Source organism: Anser brachyrhynchus (assembly GCF_964034855.1).
Source record: "Anser brachyrhynchus genome assembly, chromosome: W".
In the NCBI taxonomy this organism is placed as follows: Eukaryota; Metazoa; Chordata; class Aves; order Anseriformes; family Anatidae; genus Anser; species Anser brachyrhynchus.
The window spans coordinates 20,040,563-20,062,017 of NC_137704.1; the positions used below are offsets into that span (position 1 = coordinate 20,040,563).

Consider the following 21,455-nt stretch of genomic DNA (forward strand, 5'->3'; position numbering starts at 1 on the left):
GGGAGGTTCAGGTTGGAAATTAGAAGAAATTTCTTCTCAGAAAGAGTAGTCAAGCGATGGAACATGTTGCCCAGGGAGGTGGTAGAGTCACCGTCTCTGGGGGTGTTTAAGGAAAAGGTTGGACATGGTGCTTAGTGACATGGTTTAGTGGGTGACATTGGTAGCAGGGGGATGGTTGGACCAGATGATCTTGGAGGTCTTTTCCAACTTTAATGATTCTATGATTCTATGACATTGTGTTGAGGTGAAGAGTATGGCTGCCTCCTCCAGACACTGTGGCCCAGGACTGATTCTGCCTGGCTGCTTGTGCCCAGACCAGTGCCTGGGGACCTGGAGTCTCAGCTCAGGATGGGTGTGGGGGGGTGGAACAAGGCTGCTGTTTTCCCTTTAGCAGTCTCAACCAGTAGCAAAGCTGAGCACATATCCCAGAGACATACAAACACAGACAAAGACAGGGCACTAATATAACCGGTCACACAGGTTGTTCCAGCCAAGGGCTGCCTTCATAAGGGTTCACATAAAGCATAGACATAGATAGCTGAAACCCCCTCCCCCTCTCTGGCTGGTAGAGGTAGAAGTTCGCTAGTGAAGGCACACACACACAGTACTCTCCAGGTTCACAATCACACACACATTTGTGGATCCTTCGCATACCTGGCACAGTCCATCTGTCTATCCAGCACCCCCGCCTGGATCCCTCAAGTACTTGCATGGCCCCTCTGTCCATCTGGCATCCCTGTCTGGATCCCAGGCCCTCATACCCACTTCATGGATCACCTACTTGTCGGCTAGTCCATCTTGAAGCTTGCTGCAAGCACGCGCTCACTCACACACTCGTCCCTCATGCACACCACATTCGCAAGTCCCCCTGGGCATACCAGTGTTATAAATGACTGAGTCCCAAACTTCTCTTGGACTATTAACAAAGGGTTTATCTTTGATCATTAGGATTTGCCCTACTTTGGACTCAGGTACCTTCATTATTAATTCTCCATCCTCAAAGGTTATTGTTGCATCTAATTTGGCTAATAGATCCCATCCCAAGAGTGGCATCGGGCATTCTGGTACATACTAAAATTCATGGGTTAGTTCCTTACCCCCAAAACGCAAATCAAGGGGTTGTAAGAATGGCCATTCCTCCTCTTTCCCTGTGGCTCCAATTATTGTAGTTGTCTTAGCTCCTAATTGTCCTTTAAAACTATTTAACACTGAATATGTTGCTCCTATTACATTTACAGCCTAATTAACACAGAGAAAGAAGCTCCCACAACCAACAAAAAATTCAAGCCTCTGTCTTCGTTTCCTAGCTTTATTTCAACTAGTGGACCTGCTAGGGTAGATGCCCCAGGTCCCCATCATTCCTGACTGTTGTGTTATAAATGACTGAGTCCCAAATAGGATTACAATCAGAGTTTACAATTTATTAAACGAATAGAGGCAAGCAAACAGCGCTGGGTGCGCCGGGAGTCTCTGCTCCACCGGGACGCACACCCGTTACGTAAGGCATCTAATTTTTTATACTCCTAGGCTAATACATATTTATTACTACTTCTAAAAGAGGCAAGGTTATTATAATTGGTTTCCCGAATCCGACGTCCTTCCAGGTGCACCTGCTTATCAGTCTCTGTTACTTTCTCGGGGGCCGCTCGGACAGGGAGACAGGGAGGCTCATATTCTTCCTCCTTATCTAGTGGTCTCTTGGCCGGCTGTCAGAAGTTACTGCACATTCGTGCAAAGTCAGCAGTTTTTCTCTGAAGAAATCCCTTTGTTCTCTTCTCGCCTAAACCCAGGCCTCAATGTTAACCCTTCAAAACCCCTTAGTGGCACGAATTGCTGGACCATTTCTTACAATTCCTCCTTTTTTTTTTTTTTTTTTAATCATCAATTCGTGTCTCTCCTTCAACCTTTGTCAGTAACAATTGGATTTCATCAGTCAGTTCTCGGGGTGTCCACTTCTTAAGCATCATTATCGACACGTCACCTTTTCTCTCCCGAAGTCATCACAAATTGGGTGCTATTTATTATCCGCCGTATCAACAACGTAAAGCAAGGTATCATACAAGGTATAAACAATAATGTCACTATACCACATAAAAATAAAAACAGCATCCTTTTAACCCATGGTTCACCAGGCAACCATGAAAAGAAATCCCAATCCATACCCTTCCAAGTTTGTACTGGGACGTGGGCTAGCTTTCTAATTTCCTTTGTTATCTGCTTGACCACTTTTCCATTATCATCGATCTGTAGACAACAATTAGAATCGTTCAGTTTTCCACATACTCCCCCTTCTTCTGCTAGTAAATAGTCTAAGACCATTCTATGTTGGAATATAGCATTTCTCATTTGAGTGGATTGGTCAGCCAAAAGATCCAAGGCCGTCGCTGTTTGATTTGTTACAACTTCGAGGATAGCTTGCAACCTAATTATTCGGTTCAAATTATAAATAGGTTCTCGGGCTCCTGATATCAACTCATTCGGGTTCCAGGTGGCTGGCCCATAATGCTGTATGATTCTTTCAGGAGGCCATTCATCCTTTCCCCATTTTTGGGCACTACCCCCGGTTAAGGAAGTATCAATAGATCGTTTCACTCTGTTCAGGTCATCATACAATCTTATTCCTAAATGATTTCCTTGTGTTTGTGACAATAAAAAGAACAAGGGTCTTATGTACCCCACATAGCATATTCCCGACCAATTTTCAGGTAGCCTCTTGTAAGCATGTTTGCCACACACCCAATAATGTCCCTTTAGGGCCCATGTCCCATTTGGAAAAGGACCATTCCATTCCTTTTTAGCCCTTGGGGCGTGATAATACAGTGTCCTTGTTACCGAGTGGTCCTGTTACAATGTCTGCCCCGTTCGTACTCGTATATGCGCACTTCCAAGCTCCCGCATCGGGTTTCCACTTACAGTCACAATTCAGTTCTCCTTGGTGGCCAGTTATATTATAAGCTGACCAGAAATGCTTAAAGAACACTCGCCTCCCATTCTCATTCTGCCATCTCCAGCGATAGACCCGCACCACATGCTATTCCTTAGTGGTGTTATCGCGCTGACAGCTCAAGATTTGACCATCAAATTGTCCCCCCGCTTGTGCTCTTGCCACAGTTTTACATCCGGATCCAAAAAATTCTCAATATGAGCATTTCAGCCAAGTCCCATTTCTCAGCTGAACATGTGTGGTGTTCCATTTCCCACTACGTGCTGTACAGTTTATAGGACTACATCCAGGATCGGTACAATCATATCCGGGGGACAGAGTCCAATTGCAAATGCTTTTTCCCACCGCCACTGTTCCTGTTCTGTTCAAGCAATATACACCCCGAGCTGACGAGTGCAACTGCCATGGGCCTCCTTCCTCTTTCCAAAATTGCGTCCCATTATGAACTTCGCTCAGATTACTGACCCACCACTTGGGTTCAACTGGGCCTGCTACCCAGGGCCAACTTTCAGTTCCCCCCGGTCCTCCACAAATCCAGCAGTTACTAAGGTTAAAGGCCCTAGCCACTTCCTCCCCCAAAGTGAAAAAGTTATTCCTCCATTCTTGCCCATGGCCCAATTGCCCCTGTAAAAACAATACCAGAAAGTATAGCATTTCTTATCCTTTTTCGTCGTCCAATCTTGAGAGTGTGGGAAACGCCTTTAATCATGAGGTTGGGCCCGCTTTCAGAGCTTGTGTTACCATTCAGCCCTTCGGAGTGATCCAGCTCCTGGAAAAACTAATCACAATTTCATTATGGGTTTAAGAGGTTCTCATGTTATTTTTCTCAGGACAACCTGATCTTAGCGCGGGAGAAGTCCGGTCGAGGCCCTCTCACTCGGCGGTCAATACCCATAGGGGTTGCCTCCCTCGGTAGACCATACACACCGCAGTGGAGGGTCCTACCCCGGTCTTGCCTTCTCCCTTTCCTCCCTTCAGCCTTGTCCTCTTTATCCAGTGCCTTTAATTCATGCAGAACCTCATTGCTGGGATATCAGTTCCTCTTTAGTCTCAGTTTCAGTTCCCCAGGAGTGGACTCAACCCTCCAGGCTTCGGTAGTTATTGGTCCTTTTATTCTGGATGCGTGGGTCCAACCCCTTTCTGCTGTTCTCACAGCTGTTTCAGTAGTAAGTAAAACAAGGTACGGTCCCTCCCATCGGGGGTTCAATGATTCTTCTCTCCAGGTTTTTATTAAGACCTTGTCTCCTGGTTGTATTTTATGAATAGCAAATCCTAAAGGTGGTGTCTGAGTCATCATCCCAATTTCTCTTAGCTCCCGTAATCTCCTTCCAATGGTAATTATGTATTTCTGGATACTATGATCCTCAATTACATTGTTCCCTAGGGGCATCCCTTGAGAATAAGGCATACCATATAACATTTCATATGATGATAATCCAGTCTCACTGTGTGGTTTAGTTCTTATGTTTAAAAGTGCCAATGGTAAGCATTTCGTCCAGGGCAGCTGTGTCTCGATCATTAACTTAGCCAATTGTTGTTTTATTGTTTGATTCATCCTTTCTACTTTCCCTGAGCTTTGTGGGTGCCAGGGAGTGTGGTATTCCCACTGAATACCTAATGATTGACACAACAATTTTATTATTTTAGAAGTAAAGCGTGTGCCCTGATCAGAATCAATGTACTGGATTATCCCATACCTTGGTATTAAATGTTCCAATAAAATTTTTACCACTGTCTGTGCAGTAGCTCGTGCTACAGGATAAGCTTCTACCCATTGTGTTAAATGATCTACGATTACCAATAGATATTTCATTCTCCCTACCTTGGGCAATTCAGTGAAATCAACTTGTACTTTCTCGAAAGGCCTATAAGCTGTTTTTCTCCCTCCCATAGCTGCTTGTCGAAACACTTTCTTATTTATTTTCTGACAAGTTAAACAACCTTATGTAATTTGTTTCGCTATTTCAAAAATTCCAATGCAACCAAATTGTTTAAGGAAATGATCGCTTAATGCCTTCATACCCCAATGTGTTTGTGCATGTAAACGTTCCAGTATTTGCCTCGCATAGGCTGTTGGCAATATCTCTCGCCCGTCAGGCAGTGTCCATTCTCCTTGTTCTAACTTAGCCCCTATTTTCTCCAATTTTGCTTGTTCTTCAGGGGTAAATTTCTTTTCTTCTCTTTCTCGCCTTTCTTCCTCTCGTATCACATTGATTTTAACAACCTGAGTCCTCAGGGCTGCTTCCTGGGCCTCCTTATCTGCTAGATTATTTCCTCTGATTCGATAATCCAATCCCTTTTGGTGTCCTCTTACATGTACCACTGCTATCTCCTTTGGTTCTCTTAATGCCCTTAAAATTTTTATTATTAACTCTTGATGTATAAGATTCCTCCCTTGAGTATTAATTAGACCTCTTTCTTCCCAAATTTTTCCAAAAGTATGGACCACCCCATATGCATATTTAGAGTCTGTATATATCGTCCCACTTTTCCCTTTTAATAGTTCCAGGGCCCTACATAGGGCATACAGCTCACAAGCCTGAGCTGACCATGATGGGCTCAAAGGTCCGGATTCCACAGGTTCTAAGTTCTTATTAATTATTGCATATCCTGATTTCCTCCTCCCTTCCACTACTCGGGAGGAGCCATCTACAAACAGAAAATTCAAACAAAAAATTCAAGCCTCTGTCTTCGTTTCCTAGCTTTATTTCAACTAGTGGACCTGCTAGGGTAGATGCCCCAGGTCCCCATCATTCCTGACTGTTGTGTTATAAATGACTGAGTCCCAAATAGGATTACAATCAGAGTTTACAATTTATTAAACGAATAGAGGCAAGCAAACAGCGCTGGGTGCGCCGGGAGTCTCTGCTCCACCGGGATGCACACCCGTTACGTAAGGCATCTAATTTTTTATACTCCTAGGCTAATACATATTTATTACTACTTCTAAAAGAGGCAAGGTTATTATAATTGGTTTCCCAAATCCGACGTCCTTCCAGGTGCACCTGCTTATCAGTCTCTGTTACTTTCTCGGGGGCCGCTCGGACAGGGAGGCTCATATTCTTCCTCCTTATCTAGTGGTCTCTTGGCCGGCTGTCAGAAGTTACTGCACATTCGTGCAAAGTCAGCAGTTTTTCTCTGAAGAAATCCCTTTGTTCTCTTCTCGCCTAAACCCAGGCCTCAATGTTAACCCTTCAAAACCCCTTAGTGGCACGAATTGCTGGACCATTTCTTACAGTTGTAAGTTTGTCCTGCAGCCTAAGACAATTTCTTTCTGATATCAGGGGCCGATTGCCCTGGAAAGAGGCTAGCCAGTTGCCTCTCTCTCTCTCTTTTTTTTTTTTTTTTAAAGCCAGGTCCATTTTTTTTTTTTTTTTCATTGCATTTCAAAGTTGGTCCAGAAATTCAAAAATTCCATAAATTCCATAGGGGTTTCTTTTGGACCTTGTTGGAACAGATTCTCAATTCCCAATAGCCAATTTAACCAGATTTTGGTATTTACATCATTTCCGGGGTGATTAGGGTCTCAGTGAGGGGGTCGGTCAGGGGAATGCAATCGTTGAAAGTTCCCTGAGCGGTCCCATTGGCAATCTGAGCTCACACATGAACTCAGGTTGTTTTAAGAGTTAGCTGCTTTTCTGTTTCCATGACAACTCTCTCGGACCCATCACGGTCCCTCTGCCCCAGAGGGCTCACACCCGCGATTTAGAGATCTCAGCCTCGGGTTGAGACGGAACTATTAACATTCCTACATCCTCTTTCCCTGCTCATTCAACTTCAAACAGCTCTGTTAAATACTACATGCCACACAACCTTTAACACCTTCAACAACCCTTTTAACACTTCCTTTATCTTTCTCCAGCCTGTACTTTTCTAATGCCAACACCAAAGGCTCAGTCAGGGGCCAACTTAATTCCAAACCTTTTCCCTCCAAGATGCTGAAACAACTTATCAGTATACAACATTTCATCCTATTTTCCTTCTCTCCTCAAAAACATTAATTGCAAGACACTGTTATAGTCGATTGATCCATAAAGTGGCCATTTAGTTTATATAGTGGCCACCATTGATTGCAATACTTAGTGAAAGTCCTCTTGCTTTCTGTGCCCCCATTTCTAACAATATCCTTCCAATGTGCCAATATGCACCCAAGGAGGCTTTTTTTTTTTTTTTTTTTAGGACGTCTTTGTTTTGGATTTTACCCATTTCCTCGATTTCCCATTCCCTTTTATTTATTTATATTAGTTACTGTCCCTTGTTTCAATTTCCACGCAAACCTTTTTATTGAAGGTTTTTACTATCTTTTCCTAATCTTCTTCCCAAATGTCCCAGTTCTCTGGGATTAAACTCTTCTTTCCACATACAAACTTCAGTATTTCAGATTATTGATGAGCCCCGTTCCAATCATAAATCCACAGGACTTCGGAAAAACACCAGAAGCACTCAGCCTTCTGTCTTCTAGACAAACAATACCACCTTTTTCACAAAATTTACATTTCAACAAGACCGAATTTCAAGCCGAATGCTAATTTTTCTCATGCACTTTGTTAGTAAGCCTACACAAAACAAGGAATCACTCCTGTGTATCCGTCAAGATGGGGGTTTAAAAAGGTATTGAGGCCTAAATAAATTCGCTCTCCCCCTTCTTACCAAATTCCCAGGGCTCAGGCCCGAACCACCGAAGAAGTGACTCTCCGTTCTAACATTTTGATAATCAGTCAGCCCCTCTCCCCCGATACTTGGGAAACTGACCAAACACCACCGCGAATATACCCAAACTTCTAAACTGTTACTTAGATAATGCTCCCACCTTCCTCCTTGACACAGTCAAAACATTTAAGAACAAAACAGGATTACAAGATGCACCACCGGGGGTGGATTGTTAGGATATAGAGGTGGTAGGTTATCCAATGACTCCCATTCATCATCTTTTTCTTTTTCCTTTTTTTTTATTTTTTATTTTTTTGTTCTCTTCTTCTTCAAACTTCTCGTCTGCTTTTAGTGTAAATATTGAGGCTGGAAAAGGACGTGAGATCCTGATCCATAATCCTGCATAATCACTTTCCTCCTGGCTAAAAGGTTCCTTTGAATTAACATGTATATTTAAGGCCTGGCAAACCCAGTCTTCAAAGGATCCGAAAACGGGCCAAAAGACATGTGGTCTTAAAGGCTCCTTCGGCCATTCTGTCATACAATACTGAACCATTTTTAATTTACTTTTTTCCTTTTCTGGGGCCCCTATCGTTCCAATTTCTAATCATTATCCCTAATGGACTTTCTGGTGGTATGTCTGGTAATTTGCTCCCTTTTCTCTGGTCCCGGGTCTTCAATTTTGTCTGACCCATCTAGGAATTTTACTGTGGCAATTCCTACAGCCCTTGGTTGCCTTAGTGAGAGTGTCTTGCAGGGGGTTTAGGACCTATCACCCACCCACCAATCCTATAGGAATCGCTTCGGTCCTTCACCGGCCAAGTCCCTCGCGGGAGATTGGAACCGCGGTTAGAAGACCTCCACAATCGCTTCGGAACTACGTTCCGTCTCAGTCACACTCACACACACACAGGCAACCGAATCCCACCCAACCGAACGGTATACTCCATCGTCTTCGTTTGGATCTTCGCGTGCAGAACTACGGGCAAAATATAGTGCTGCAGCCGGCAAAGGGAGCTCATAAAAAAATCTAAATCTTTGCTTGCCCTTATTCAGGTTCGAGATGGCATTAGCCCCGACCTGACTCGAACAGGAGCCACCAAATGGTGGGGGCGCCCCTCCTAGATCAAGTCAGAATTCAGGAACCAAGACCATCCCGGACGAGCCCCCAATTGTTATAAATGACTGAGTCCCAAATAGGATTACAATCAAAGTTTACAATTTATTAAACGAATAGAGGCAAGCAAACAGCGCTGGGTGTGCCAGGAGTCTCTGCTTCACCAGGACGCACCCCTGTTACGTAGGGCGGTTGGTTTTTATGCTCCTAGGCTAATACATATTCATTACTACTTCTAGAAGAGGCAGGGTTATTATAATTGGTTTCCCGAATCCGAAGTCCTCCCAGGTGCGCCTGCTTATCAGTCTCTGTTACTTTCTCGGGGGCCGCTTGGACAGGGAGGCTCATATTCTTCCTCCTTATCTAGTGGTCTCTTGGCCGGCTGTCAGAAGTTACTGCACGTCCGTGCAAAGTCAGCAGTTTTTCTCTGAAGAAATCCCTTTGTTCTCTTCTCGCCTAAACCCAGGCCTCAATGTTAACCCTTCAAACCCCTTAGTGGCACGAATTGCTGGACCATTCCTTACACCACCATGGAGCCCCCACCTGCCTGATACCCGACCTGGACCTGAGGCTCCCGCTACATGCCAGCTAGTCCAACTTAAAGCTTGCTTGTGAATACAAATGCACACCCCACGCACACCGGGGTTTAGGAAACAGAATCATTAAGGTTGGAAAAGACCTCCATCTGGTCCAACCGTCCCCCTACTACCAATGTCACCCACTAAACCATGTCCCTAAGGACCATGTCCAACCTTTCCCTAAACACCCCCAGGGATGGATGACTCCGCCACCTCCCTGGGCAAACAGTTCCAATGCTGGAGACCTGAACAGCCACATTTTTGGACAGGCAGTCGGTCTGGGTTGCCACATTATTTTTCGCAAGAGTTTTCTGTCTGGTGGAGACCATGGCTGAACTTGTTGTCTGGGAGGCAGCCAATAGGTGAGCTGGTCTCTTGAGTGGGGAGGGATACTCTGCCCTCCCTGCACGATCTGCAGTGCAAACTGCCATGCCATGCCCTGTTTGCCCCCTCTGTTTGTCGAACTCCTGCTCACTCATGCTCCCTAGGGGCTGTCTTTGTACAACAGAGGAGGGGCACTCCTGGCTCTGCCCAAGCCTCGTCGGCTGCCCTCGAGAGGGCTGCCGGGTCCTGGCGGCTCCCTCAGCTTCCTCGATCGGCCTCGATGTAGGGAACTGAAGGGATGCAAGACACGGACTCCTGATGGCTCTTGAACAGGAGACCTTTATTGCCATTTTTCACCACTACATATACTTTCCCCGTAGCCCCACGTGCTGTCCACGCGCCTGAATCTGTCATACAATTGGTTAGAGACCCTCAGACACGCGCCTCGAGCCAGCCAGCAATTGGCCACTGCCCAAAGCTCATCTTTAACACTGTAGCCAATTTACTTTATCTCGACCTTGCTCAAGTTTTTGGTTCTACCGCTGTTTTCCTCATTATCTCTAACTCAGGGATGTGTGAAACAGCACAAAGCTCCCTGCGAATTCCTTTCCCACAATTCCCCCTTTTTTATTTTCAATCAATCAACCAAACGCTTTCTATAGATTTTTCTATCAATCACCGCAGACACTGCAATAAGCAAGATACAATAAGCAACAGGGTGAAAATCACAAGCAGAATTACGATTGTAAAGTAGCGTGCCTACTAGAATCTACATCAGTCAACAAGCCACTAAGCGCTAGGGATGTTGCTTCGCAGTGATGCTGCTTCTCACTCACACAGCACAATCACACGATCATGCAAAGAGGCCTCTTGCACTTCTCATTCATACCACAAGAAAATATCACTTAAAATAATTTGTCTGCGGCTTCAGGAGGTCCTTGTCTACTCCCGCGGTGAGCGGCTGAGAGTGGAGACTCCTCCGAGGAAAATGCTCGGGGTGCACCTAGGGGCGTCCGTTCCACAGTCGATCCCACAGCCGAGCAGAGCAGCTCCTGGCACAAGGAAGGATGCTATTATAGTTTTGTATAATTACAGCAAAGAGATGCATTGCGATAAGGAGCAAGTGTGGCGTTGACCATTCGTTTCACGATTTGTTTTTTTGCCTGAGCAATTAAACCTTACACATGCTGTTGCTGTTTCACATCCCAGGATATCTAATTCCTCTGGCTCTAGGGGCGCTTGCGGCAAGTAGACAGTCCAGTCTTTGTTATCTGCCGGGTTCCCCACCAGACATGTTGTGAATGGGTCGTTAGCACTAGCCCGGGACAGGCACACCGCTTCTTATCCTGTCATGTTGGCGAGGGTGACCCAGATGTTGCGGCGTGGTTGGATGGAGACCCAGGAAGTGAGCCTGGACATGGCGACTAGTTTCACCCACCGCAACTGTCGCCCAAATAGCATGAGAGAAAGTATCTACAGATAAGTGAACATATTTCAAGCGACCAAATTCTGGAATATGCATTACGTCGGTCTGCCATAACTGTAAGGACCGTAGACCTCTATGGTTTACCATTAAAGACGGGGTCGAAACATGTTGTTGACAGTCAGGACATATTTGGACAATCAATTTGGCGTCAATGATCGATATAGCGAATTGTTTCGCCGAGACTTTGGCGGATTGATGGAAAAAGGCATGGGATAACCGAGCTTGCTCCAGCACCTTAGGCACCGGGGCAGTCAGGGTCATATTAGTTAGCTGGTCAGCGTGTGTGTTACCCTCTGCAAAAATACCAGGTAACATGGTGTGGCTCTGCATGTGAATAATACAATACAGGTGCACTCGCTGCTCTACCAAAAATAACAGCTCTTTAAATTTTAGAAACAAGTTTTCCTTTGGGATGTCTCAAATGTGCCCTCTCAATGCGCTGAGCAACACCTACAGCATATTGCGAGTCCGATACAGTATTCAAAGGTACTGTTTTTTTAATTTTTTCCTTTTTTTCTCTTTTTTTTCCTTTTTTTTTTCCTCTCTTTTTTTTTTTTTTTTTGTTTTCTGGCTGCAATGTCCTCGATAACTGCACTGATTCGTCGCAAATCATGCAGTAATCTCCATTTCCCGCTCTTCTTCTTGATAACAAACACTGATGAATTCCATGAGCTGTTTGTCGGAACAATATGTCCTTGTTGGAGTTGTTCTTGAACCAACTCCTGCAGACTACTGCTCGGAAAAGAATCAATTGAGCAATTCTAGTTCCCTTTTGTATTGACAATGGTGGAGATGGTGTCCAAGCCATAGCTTGGATTTGTCCATTGTAGTCAGCATCAATTAGCCCCCGGCAAAACAAACAATCCGGTCAAAGTTGCACTTGATCGTCCTAGCAGCAATACACTACAGTCATTCCCAATTGGTCCTTTGATGTTCAATGGAATTTTATGAACGTGAGTACCGCACAAGGTGGCGTCTATTACTGTGGAGGTATCCACTCCGGCACTCCCTCTGGTTCTTGCTGAGAGGGTGTCCACCGTGGTAACCGTGGCAGCGGGGCTGCAGCGCGGAACCCTGCTCCACCGTGGTACTCCATGGGCTGCAGGGGGACAGCCTGCTTCACCGTGGTCCTCACCACAGGCCGCAGGGGACTTCTGCTCCGGTGCCTGGAGCACCTCTCCCCCTCCTCCTTCACTGACCTTGGCGCCTGCAAGGCTGTTTCTCACTCCTCTCACTCTCCCAGCTGCTGTGTATCGCATTTTTTTCCCCCCCTTTCTTAAATATGCTCTCACATAGAGGCTCAAACAACATCGTTTATTGGCTCGGCTCTGGTCAGCACCAGGGCCCTTACCTAACATGGGGCAGCTGCTAGATTCTTTTCACAGAAGCCACCCCTATGGCCCCCTGCTACCAATACCTTGCCACGTAAACCCACTACATTCCAATATACTCTTAATTTACAATTATCACGATCTTCACAAACTTCACTTAATCAAAAAAAAAAAAAAGAATTCCCCACACCAAAATAAACATAACATCATCACGACACCGACGAGGTGGACAATTTACACACACACCACCCCTTGTCCCTTCACCACACTAATATGAAACATATTCCTCACAATTGCTGCTTTCTTAAATTCTTCACAACTATTACATTCATAAAAAAAAAATCCAGTCCATGTTTTGCCCATTACTTCTCTCGACTATCATCCTTATCTCAAATTCCTTGAGCCCCATGTTGGGCGAATAAAAAACCATAAGAAGTTATCACGGATTTGGGGTAGGAGGTTTAAAGAAACCAATCTTCCAGCAGTATCGGACAATAAATGGCACAGAAACTCTAGTAATGCTGATTCGTACTGGAGCAAACAATTTGTGAATAGCATATGCCAACAGAAATGTGCCTGTACCAGCAGCCCTTTTAGACTGCAGCGATGATTCACTGAAACCAAGTTTGAAGAGAACTGCAGTCATATCCACACCACTTGACACAGCCAGGTAGAAGATTCCTAGAGATACTAATGAAATTCCAACATGGAATGAAACTCCTACAGCACCATATTCTTTGAAAACTTTTTTCAGCTGCTGGGATTTATTGAGTTTGTGTTCACTGCTGAGATCTGTGGCTGCCTTTTCAGGGGATCCACCCCCATCCTTGGCCGAGCTGCCGGCGGCGGCCCGCAGCGCCAGCAGAGGGGCCGGCGGGCTGAGGGGGGGGGCCCGGCCCGGGGGGGGTGGGCAGCAGCGGCGGCGGTCGGCGGCGAGCGGGGAGGCGGCGGCGGCGCTTGCGGCCGTGCCGGCTGTCGCGGAGCGGGGGCGGTGCGCGGCTCTGCCCGGCCTCGCAGGACGGACAGAGCGGGGGCCCGCGGGGCCACGGGCCCGGGCGCAGCGGCAGGCGGAACATGGCAGCGCCCGGTGTGCGCGGGCGGGCGCTCAAACCGGAGAAACGCAGCAGCCGGCGGCGGGGCGGGCGGGCGGCTGCCCGAAGCTGACAGCGGGGCAGGCGGCGGCGCTGGCGGCAATCGTACGGCACCAACAATTGACCAGTCATAACATTTTCTAACAGTGACTGAATAAATGGTGCGTGTAATCCATATGTAGTCACAGTCTTTCTTAATTCTTTAATTAGGTCACAGTGGAAGGCATTATATTCATTTGGACCGTTGGGTCGCACCTGCACCGGGAAAGCCATTCCTACCGGGTCCCAGTCCTTTAGCGCTTCCCGGCGCACCAGCTCCCATTGTTCCCGCGGGTCGAAAGCTCGGGCCCGCAGGGAAGCATTATCGGGGGCAGGCAAGGCGAGAGCCGAGGGGGTCAGCGGGGAGGGGCTCTGCGGCGGCGGTCCGCGGCCCTCTTCCTTGTCATCCCCCAGGTCTATCAAATTGCACTGCTCTGGTGACCTTGCAGGCTCTGATCTCAGTTCGGCTGCTGTTATTGCCTGGGCAGCAACGTTCTGTACTTCCTTTTCTGCCTGCCACGATCTTAAAGTCTCAGTCACCAGCCGCCACGTAGTCATCACCTCAGCAGCATTAGTATCCCCACTGGACGCTGCTTCCCATATTTTTTCCCCCACTTGGTCCCAAGTTTTTACATCAAATACTGTGGAAGCCATTGAGGGGAGCCCTTGTTTTCGCAAAAATTTCAATAATAGCTTTATCTTAAACGGAATATTTTTTACTCCCCTGTCTATTAGGAGTTGCGTTAGCAGTTTCACTATAGCCTCTTCCTCTGCCGAAAGGCTAGCTCCCACGATTAATGCCCAGCCGCTCACCTGTCCTTCAGGTGATGTCCCGGGGTTGAAGCTGCAGTCCAGCTGCGAGCTTGACTCATTCGGCTGGGTTCCCTTCGGACACTCGTGCAGCGCTGCTCCTCCCCTATCACGTCGGGGTCACCATTTGAAGGGATGCAAGACACGGACTCCTGATGGCTCTTGAACGGGAGACCTTTATTGTCATTTTTCACCACTACATATACTTTCCCCGTAGCCCCACGTGCTGTCCACGCGCCTGAATCTGTCATACAATTGGTTAGAGACCCTCAGACACGCGCCTCGAGCCAGCCAGCAATTGGCCACTGCCCAAAGCTCATCTTTAACACTGTAGCCAATTTACTTTATCTCGCCCTTGCTCAAGTTTTTGGTTCTACCGCTGTTTTCCTCATTATCTCTAACTCAGGGACGTGTGAAACAGCACAAAGCTACCTGCGAATTCCTTTCCCACAGGGAACCCCCTGTGATCCCCTGCTCCACTGCAGAACGTGTTTGCCCCAGAGCCAATTGCCTTGGCTTGGCCCCTGCCAGCATCCATCACCAGGCACATGGGCTGTGACCTGCGGCCTTTCTCTAGCCACCAGTGCGGAGCCCTGTACTCGCCTCACTCATGCCAGTCCCCTCCAGGTAGTAGCTGGTTTGTGAACACGCTGTGCTCCTGCCCCAGTGGCTGGGAGTAGAAGACCCCCACATGCTCCAGTAGCTGGCACACAGTTCACTTATGCCAGTCCCACAGTAGCTGGCACACAGTTCGCTTATGCCAGTCCCACAGTAGCTGGCACTCTGGGCACAAAGTCTGTAGGACCCTTTCAGATCCAGAGCTATGGCCCCTGCAACTACTGATGCTAGGACCCTCACTCGCTCCATTAGCTGGCACCACAAGCCAGGGGTGCCCGCTCCCTCACCCTGACTCCAGTATCTGGCACCAATCTTCACTCACACACAAACAGGTCTCACTAGTAGCTGGCACTTAGTCCTTGCAGCACACATGCACACAGGAGAGAGAGTGTGAGTATGCAGAGAGCTAGTTAAGAAAAGATTTAATGAGGAAATATAAGAAGATAGGACAGACTGCAGTGATAAGGTGCAGAGCTCAGCCAGAGAAGCATACTGACCAGCCCTGTTTTACACGTGACCGGCCCTTTTATACCCCTTACTACCTATCCCCTCTTTGTTCCTCTTGCTCCCCCTTCCCCCTGCACAACCCCCATGGATTTGCAGAGCTCTGCAGTTTCCTGCACCCTCCCAGTCTGGGGTCCCCCCCTGGTTCACAGTCTTATCAACTTCAAAGTCCAGATTGATCTTCCTGGAAGTGGTGCCTGTAGTTTGATAGCTCATCAACTAGTGTGACTGAGAGGTTTGTTTCTCGTCATTGTCTCTATTTTTGCTTTGTCAGGTCTGTATCTCAGCATTTTGCTTATTGTTCCCCCTTCTTTACTTCTTATCATTCCGATCCAGAAATCCTCACTGAGACAACCTTGCCTGAATCAACATTTCCATATTCCATCACCTTCCTTATCAATTAGTAGAACTGACTAGACTTGGTTTCCATCACTTCTTCCCTTTCTTATTATCCCTTTGTTGCGCTGGAAAAGGTCCTTGACCAGATACCCTTAAAGGAGCAGAAACTCTCCTTCTACATACCCTTGCACATTGCACTGTTGAAAAGTAACAATACATCATATGTGAAACAGTGTGGTGGTTTCCCCTTGAAAATGTTTCTTTGGAGAGCAGCGTTATAGTTCATTGGTTTGTCATAGCAGTCTCCTCCCTGTAGATAGTTTGCACATTGCAGAAGATAATTTATCAAGCCTTCTCTTTTAGATTGTAGCCCAATATTGCTAGTAAATATAACTAGTAAAAATAATATAAGACTACAGCAGGGCTAGTGAGTGCTTGCTTGCTAGCTTGCATAACTTGACATTTGGAAGTATTTACGTCACAGAATGATCTATAGAAGTGCAATTCTGAATAAAAATCATAGAATCAGAATCATAGAACGGTTTGGGTTTGAAGGGACCTTAAAAATCATCTAGTTCCAACCCCCCTGCCATGGACAGGGACAACTTCCACTAAATAAGGTTGCTTAAAGCCCCATCCAACCTGGCCTTCAACGCTTCCAGGGATGGGGCACCCAGAACTTCTCTGGGCAACCTGTTCCACTGCCTCACCACTCTCATAGTAAAGAATTTCTTCCTAATGTCTAGGCTAAATCTACTCTCTTTCAGTTTAAAGCCATTACTCCTCGCCCTATCACTGCACTCCCTGACAGAGTCCCTCTCCAGCTTTCCTGTAGGCCCCCTTTAAGTACTTGTGGTGGTTTTACCTTGCTGGGCTGCTGAACCCCAGCACGACCACTCTCTCACTTCCCCTCAGAAGAAGAAGAAGGGGAGAAGAAAGAATGCTGGAAAGAAAAAAAAAAGGCTCACGGGTTGAGATAAGGATAATTTAATTAAAGGGAAAAGGAAGAGGGAAAAAAAAAAGCAAAGGCTGCGCAGAAGCACAGAGAAAGAGAAAAAAAATAAATTGCTACTTCCCATTAACGAGGGATGTTCGTCCACAACCCGGGAAGCAGGGCCTCAATACATGTAGCGGTTGTTTGGGAGGACAGAGGTCTTCATAATGAGAGCCCCTTTCCCCTTTCCCACCTTTTATTGCTGACTGTGACATCACATGGTATGGAAAATCCCATATGTCAATGACCCTTTCCCTAGAGAGGGATCCCAGCCCCTTGGCTTCCTTGCCTCTTAGTTCCTGGCTACCGGCCCCAGTGTCCCAGAATCGAAGCAGCCAGGTGAGAATGTGCTCACTTGGGTGACGACTGAAATCCCTTTGTATATCTCGCAACTCACTCAGGGATGGGGATCGGGTGGTTTCTGACTCATTTATGATTTCCGTCTCTTCTTCCTCCTGTTTTTGTGATGGCTCTGCTTTAGAGCTCCCTGCCCCTTCCACTTCTCCCTCCTGGGACTTCTCAGGAGGAGCTTCTTCCCTTACTAAATGAGCTGACTTCTGCTTCCATTGTTTTGTTTTGACTATGAGGGTGACTGATACCACTGATGGTTGGTCCTCTGGGTTAGCCACAGTGTGTGTTATCTGATCATCAGATTCAGAGACCTCTTCCTCCCCTTGAGGGTGCTGAGTAGTGTTAACTACCATTTGATAGGCACAGGCCAGGCCCCAGCACAGTGCAGCAAGCTGGAGTTCTCTGGCACTGCCAGGGTCAGGGCATACATCTTTCAAACATTCTATCGTTTTTTTAGGATTTGGCATTTGTTCAGAGGTGAAGTGCAAAACCATTGGAGGAGACAACCGTGACAGGTACCTGCCCATATCCTCCCATACACCTTGCAACCCACCACCACACAGTCTCAGGGCAGATTCCTGGGTGCTATTCTTAACTAATTGTTTAACCTTAGGAGAAAAGAAAAGAAAAGAAAAGAAAAGAAAAGAAAAGAAAAGAAAAGAAAAGAAAAGAAAAGAAAAGAAAAGAAAAGAAAAGAAAAGAAAAGAAAAGAAAAGAAAAGAAAAGAAAAGAAAAGAAAAGAAAAGAAAAGAAAAGAAAAGAAAAGAAAAGAAAAGAAAAGAAAAGAAAAGAAAAGAAAAGAAAAGAAAAGAAAAGAAAAGAAAAGAAAAGAAAAGAAAAGAAAAGAAAAGAAAAGAAAATACATTCTGCAGACCTAGCAATAGGAGCATGTTGATTACCCATGGATATTCAAAGTACTCAAAATCTGCTGTAATTAGCCCACAGGAAAAGAAGAAGGAGGTACCATTCCTGATATTGTCCACAAACTGACTTCCAGAGGAGGAAAAGAAGAGAGTGTAGTTTTTAACATTCTCAAAGAGATAGTTTCCAGGGGATAGGAATGATAGCAATGCAGGGCCTGAATACCAGATCAGGCTCAAGGCCTGTGCTTTACAGCACAGTGAACTAAAAAATCCAAACACAGTCTTTAACAAGCTCTCCGACCTGATATACAGCAGAAGGGAGAATGTGGCACGGATCGCATAAAACAGGACCACATAGAAAAATATTAACAGCAAAACAGACGACATGGTGACTAGCAAGCAAGTATGTTAATTGTAAGCATTTTGATCAAATCTACTGTTATCTCAGCCCTTCGAGTCCCACGTTGGGTGCCAAAAAGGACTGTGGTGGTTTTACCTTGCTGGGCTGCTGAACTCCACCACAACCACTCTCTCACTTCCCCTCCTCAGAAGAAGAAGGGGAAAAGAAAGTATGCTGGAAAGAAAAAAAAAGGCTCATGGGCTGAGATAAGGATAATTTAATTAAAAGGAAAAGTAAGAGGGGAGAAAAAAAAAAAAAACCACAAACCAACAAGCAAAGGCCGAGCAGAAGCACAGAGAGAGAAAAAAGAAATTATTCACTACTTCCCATCAACGAGCAGTGTTCGGCCACGTCCCGGGAAGCAAGGCCTAGCAGTTGTTTGGGAGGACAGAGGACTTCATAATGAGAGCCCCCCCCCCTTCCCCTTTTCCACCATATGAGTGCAATGTCATATGGTATGGAATATCCCTTTGGTCAGTTTAGGTCAGCTGCCCTGGTGATGTCCCCTGCCCACCTCTTGCCCACCCCCAGCCACCTGGTTCTTGGGGGGGGGGGGGAGGTTGAGGGAGCTCCAAACTTCAATGCTGTGTCAGTATTGCTCAGCAATAGACAAAACATTGGTGTGATACCGATGCTGTTCTAGCTACAAGTACAGAGCACAGTGCTATATGGGCCGCTGCAGGAAAAGTTAACTCCATCCCAGCCAGACCCAGTACAGTGCTGGAAGGCAGCTATAAGGTTTCCCCAGAGCCTTCTCTTCTCCAGGCTAAACAACCCCAACTCTCTCAGCTTGTCTTCATAGGAGAAGTGCTCCAGCCCTCTGATCATCTTCATGGCCTGCCCCTGGACTCACTCCAACAGGTCCATGTCTGTCTTATGTTGGGGGCCCCAGAGCTGAATGCAGGACTCCACGTGAGTTCTCACGGGAATGGAGTATCTTTTCATCCACCAGCACTCCCAAGTCCTTCTCCGCAGCTCTGTTCTCTATGCACTTATCACCCAGCCTGTATTCATGTTTGGGATTGCCCCGACCCAGGTGAAGGACCTTGCATTTGGCCTTGTTGAACTTCACAATGTTCACACAGGCCTGTCCAGGTCCCTCTGGATGGCATCCCTTCCTTCCAGCACATCAACTGCACCACTCAGCTTGGTTTCATCCACAAATTTGCTGAGCGTGCAGTCAATCCCACTGTCCGTGTCACCAAGAAAGATGTTAAATAGCACCAGTCCCGATACTGACCCCTGAGGAACACCACTCGTCACTGGTCTCTGCTTGGACATTGAGCCATTGACTGCAACTCTTTGAGTGTGACCATCTAGCCAATTCCTTACCCACCGAGTAGTCCATCCATCAAATCCTTGTCTCTCCAATTTAGAGACAAAGCTGTTGTGTGGGACAGTATCAAATGGTTTGCACAAGTCCAGGTAGATGATGTCAGTTGCTCTTCCCCTATCCACCAGTGCTGTAACCCCATCATAGAAGGCCACCAGATTTGTCAGGCATGATCTGCCCTTTTAGCCATGTTGGCTGTCACCAATCACCTCTTTGTTTTCCATGTGCCTTAGCATAGTTTCCAGGAGGATCTGCTCCATGACCTTGCTGTGCCCAGAAGTGAGACTGACTAGCCTACAGTTCCCCAGGTCTTCCTTTTTTCCCTTTTTGAAAATGTTTCCCCTCTTCCAGTCAGTGAGAACTTCACCGGACTGCCATGACTTCTCAAATATGATGGATAGTGGCTTAGCAACTACATCTGCCTAGTCCCTCAGGACCCTCAGATGCATCTCACCAGGTCCCATGGAACTTCAGGTTCCATAGATGGACTTGACCTGATCTTCTCTTACAGTGGTGTTGTGGTTTAACCCAGATGGCAGCTAAGCACCACACAGCTGTTCTCTCACCCTCCCTCCCCCCCCCCCAACAGTGGGATGGGGGAGAGAATCAGGAAAAAAATTAAAAGCTTGTGGGTTGAGATACAGACAGTTTAATAGGACAGAAAAGAAAGAAAAATAATAATAATGATAATAGTAATAATAATAATGTGTACAAAACAAGTGAAGCACAATGCAATTGCTCACCACTCGCTGACTGATGACCAGTCCATCCCTGAACAGCAGTCCAGTCCAGAGGCAATCGGCTCCAGGGCAGACACGTTCTGCAGCGGAGCGGGGGATTGCAGTGTGCAAGGGTTTTCCTTCATCGAGGCAACTTGAGGCAGCCAAGGGAGCGGCCAGGAGCCGGCAGCCCTCACAAGGGTGGCTGATGAGGCTTGGGCAGAGCCAGGAGTGGGCCTCTTGTACAAAGGCAGTCCCTAGAGAGCACGAGCAACCAGGAGCGCAGCGACCAGGATACCAGGATGGGCAAACAAGATGTGGCGCGTCAGTCAGGATGTGGCATGGCAATTTGTGCGGCAGCTCACGTGGGAGGGCACAGGGAGTGCCCAGAAGCTTGGCTAGCTCAATTAGGGAGCAATGGTATCCACCCAACAGAAGGCTATGGCCTCTCGGAGCTCAACACCCCCCACAAGTGACGCAGCCTCCCAGACAGAGCTCTGGGGGAAACACACTGCCACCCAAGTGTCAGGCTGCAGAGTGTGCCCTACTCTTACACCAGTTCAGGACAGCAGGAGTGAGCACACCTGTGGGAGGTGCACCCAGGTTGAGGCACTCCTCCACCTAGTGACAGAGCTCTGGGAAGAGGTGACTAGGCTGAGGAGTATCAGGGAGTCTGAGAAGGAGATAAACCACTGGAGTCGCTCCCTACCTTCCCTGAGACAGGCCCAGCAGGCAGAAGGGACACTCAGTAGAGGGGTTTCCCTATCCTCTCTCCACCCAGCTGAAAGCACTGACCTAGGGGATAAGGGGCAGTGGCAACAAGTCCCTGCCCAGCGCGGCAGGCGCGTCCCTTAAGGAATTCCCCACCTTCCCAGGTGCCTGTGCGCAATAGGTATGAAGTTTTGCAGGTTGATCTGAAAAATATTGAGGAGCACGGTACATCTGGCTTGGAGGTGTCACTGAG

At 47.0% G+C, this 21,455-nt stretch overlaps 1 long non-coding RNA gene across 1 annotated transcript; it reads right to left on the reverse strand.

Annotated features, from left to right (window-relative positions):
* Positions 1–1,841: 1,841 nt before the first annotated feature.
* On the reverse strand, positions 1,842–20,714 carry LOC308184876. Its single transcript, XR_013942985.1, has 2 exons — positions 14,374–20,714; positions 1,842–10,665 (listed from the first exon to the last, which is right to left on the reverse strand). It is a non-coding gene; the product is annotated as an uncharacterized lncRNA (long non-coding RNA).
* Positions 20,715–21,455: the final 741 nt, after the last annotated feature.